The sequence below is a fragment of the Lithobates pipiens genome, unplaced genomic scaffold, assembly GCF_037356315.1.
Source record: "Lithobates pipiens isolate NorthernLeopardFrog02 unplaced genomic scaffold, aLitPip1_a1.2 Scaffold_23, whole genome shotgun sequence".
Classification (NCBI taxonomy): Eukaryota; Metazoa; Chordata; class Amphibia; order Anura; family Ranidae; genus Lithobates; species Lithobates pipiens.
Genome location: NW_027507785.1, coordinates 57,580,317 through 57,583,833, shown reverse-complemented (window position 1 = coordinate 57,583,833; position 3,517 = coordinate 57,580,317).

The window sequence follows — 3,517 nt, the reverse complement described above, 5'->3', positions numbered from 1 at the left end:
GGTACAGTCTGCTGTTCTGTAAGGACCGCTATCGGTCCACAATAGATAGGGTTGAGGTGCACCACTGCTGACCGCTGCCCTATACTGCAGCAGTCCTTCATTGGTATAGGGACTGACGTACAGTCTGCTAATCACTAACACACAACCTGCTTGGTCCACAAAAGTTCTTATAAGGACTGGTAACTTGGTCTAGGGTGCTACAGTACATAGGGTTGAGTGAGGTACAGTCTGCTGTTCTGTAAGGACCGCTATCGGTCCACAATAGATAGGGTTGAGGTGCACCACTGCTGACCGCTGCCCTATACTGCAGCAGTCCTTCATTGGTATAGGGACTGAAGTACAGTCTGCTAATCACTAACACACAACCTGCGTGGTCCACAAAAGTTCCTATAAGGACTGGTAACTTGGTCTAGGGTGCTACAGTACATAGGGTTGAGTGTGGTACAGTCTGCTGTTCTGTAAGGACCGCTATCGGTCCACAATAGATAGGGTTGAGGTGCACCACTGCTGACCGCTGCCCTATACTGCAGCAGTCCTTCATTGGTATAGGGGCTGAAGTACAGTCTGCTAATCACTAACACACAACCTGCTTGGTCCACAAAAGTTCCTATAAGGACTGGTAACTTGGTCTAGGGTGCTACAGTACATAGGGTTGAGTGCGGTACAGTCTGCTGTTCTGTAAGGACCGCTATCGGTCCACAATAGATAGGGTTGAGGTGCACCACTGCTGACCGCTGCCCTATACTGCAGCAGTCCTTCATTGGTATAGGGACTGACGTACAGTCTGCTAATCACTAACACACAACCTGCTTGGTCCACAAAAGTTCTTATAAGGACTGGTAACTTGGTCTAGGGTGCTACAGTACATAGGGTTGAGTGAGGTACAGTCTGCTATTCTATAAGGACTGTTATCGGTCCACAATAGATAGGGTTGAGGTGCACCACTGCTGACCGCTGCCCTATACTGCAGCAGTCCTTCATTGGTATAGGGACTGACGTACAGTCTGCTAATCACTAACACACAACCTGCTTGGTCCACAAAAGTTCTTATAAGGACTGGTAACTTGGTCTAGGGTGCTACAGTACATAGGGTTGAGTGAGGTACAGTCTGCTATTCTATAAGGACTGTTATCGGTCCACAATACATAGGGTTGAGGTGCACTACCTTCTTTCTTCATTTGGCTCACTTCCTTGTCCCAAAAAAGCACACCGTACTATATGCCCCTACCCTCCTCTTTGAAGAGGTTGAGCTGTGTCATATTTCTACTGGGGCTGCTTATGATATCCCTGTGCTGTCCTGACTTACTCCTGGGGGTTCTTATTATGAGGGGATCACACCATCCCTGTGCTGTGCTGAGTTTCTCCTGGGCCTGCTTATTATGAGGGGATCACACCATCCCTGTGCTGTGCTGAGTTTCTCCTGGGCCTGCTTATTATGAGGGGATCACACCATCCCTGTGCTGTGCTGACTTCCTCCTGGGGGTTCTTATTATGAGGGGATCACACCATCCCTGTGCTGTGCTGAGTTTCTCCTGGGCCTGCTTATTATGAGGGGATCACACCATCCCTGTGCTGTGCTGAGTTTCTCCTGGGCCTGCTTATTATGAGGGGATCACACCATCCCTGTGCTGTGCTGACTTCCTCCTGGGGGTTCTTATTATGAGGGGATCACACCATCCCTGTGCTGTGCTGAGTTTCTCCTGGGCCTGCTTATTATGAGGGGATCACACCATCCCTGTGCTGTGCTGAGTTTCTCCTGGGCCTGCTTATTATGAGGGGATCACACCATCCCTGTGCTGTGCTGACTTCCTCCTGGGGGTTCTTATTATGAGGGGATCACACCATCCCTGTGCTGTGCTGAGTTTCTCCTGGGCCTGCTTATTATGAGGGGATCACACCATCCCTGTGCTGTGCTGACTTCCTCCTGGGGCTGCTTACGGTGCTGCTGTCAGTGCTGTATATCACGGTGCTGATGTCAGTGCTTAATGTCACGCTTCTGATGTCAGTACTCTCTATCACGGTGCTGCTGTCAGTGCTGTATATCACGCTGCTGATGTCAGTGCTCTCTGTCACGGTGCTGCTGTCAGTGCTGTATATCACGGTGCTGATGTCAGTGCTGTATGTCACGCTTCTGATGTCAGTGCCCTCTATCACGGTGCTGCTGTCAGTGCTGTATATCACGGTGCTGATGTCAGTGCTTAATGTCACGCTTCTGATGTCAGTACTCTCTATCACGGTGCTGCTGTCAGTGCTGTATATCACGGTGCTGATGTCAGTGCTTTATGTCACGCTGCTGATGTCAGTGCCCTCTATCACGGTGCTGTTGTCAGATGCCTCTATCACGGTTCGTGTGTCATTGCTGTATGTCACGCTGCTGGTGATCATCTCCTGCATCCTCTTCTTTGCCTACCCTGGTTCCTGACCTTCCCTCTCCTCCATTGCCTTCATGCGCTCCACAGTCCTGAATTGTCAGAACAATTTCCCATATAAAAAAAGAATGCTTGTAGTTATCGATCCCAAATTCACCTCATACATGTATTATGTCATTGGCCATGTGGTGGGACTATGTTTGCCCAGCTAATAATTATCTTGTGGCTGCAAATTTGACCTAAAGGTTTGCAAAGTTCGCCTCCCATTGAAGTCAATGGGGCCCGCCGCGAACGTTCGGTTTCGCGAACGGTCGGCCTCGTTCGCGGTCCGCGTTCGCGAAACGTCCCGTCGGAAGTTCGTCCATCACTACTTGCCATTCTTTAGCTCTGCTTAGAAGAGACGACATTAACAAAACAAACAATTTTGCTAAAAAAATTTTTTGCCGAATATCTTAAATCTTATTTAGGAAAGTATGTTACTTTTTATTGCCCAATTTTTCTCTATATTATACCTACAGTGATTGTGGCTTATAAAAAAACATTTTCCATGTGGTAAGGGAATTCAAAAACTTTTTTTTTTTTGCTGAAAGATTTATTTTTTCCCCCTCCTGGAAGAAAAAAAAAATCATTGTCAGTTGGGGGTATGTCTGTAGATTCTGTAGATTCCGCAGGTTATATTTTCCCCTCTATGGCACACCTGCCAGTTACTGAAGAAATGCTTTATGGGGCATAAACCAGACGGATGAGATTTTCAGAAAGGCGACATGGAATGTGAAAAACAGGCGAGGACGATTACTAATGACTAAAATCTCAAATTCATTTTGGGATTTGAGAAAGAGGATTATGGAAAATTGGTTGACTGTGGAAATTTCCTATAAGGCTTTCATGACACGGCACTCGGCAGCCACTTCCTTGTGCGAGAGCCGGCGGTGTGCCCAGACAACAGGCACAACAATAAGAGGAAAGCTGGACTCTAATCAGGCCTTCCCTTCCTTTCAGCCACAAAACAATTGTGGATTTGGAAGCCCTCGCCATCTTTGTTAAAGTGAAACCGGGCAAAAAAACTTTAATATATATGCACTATATTACCAAAAGTATTGGGGTGTCTGCCTTTACAAACTTTAATGGCATCCCAGTCTTAGTCCGTA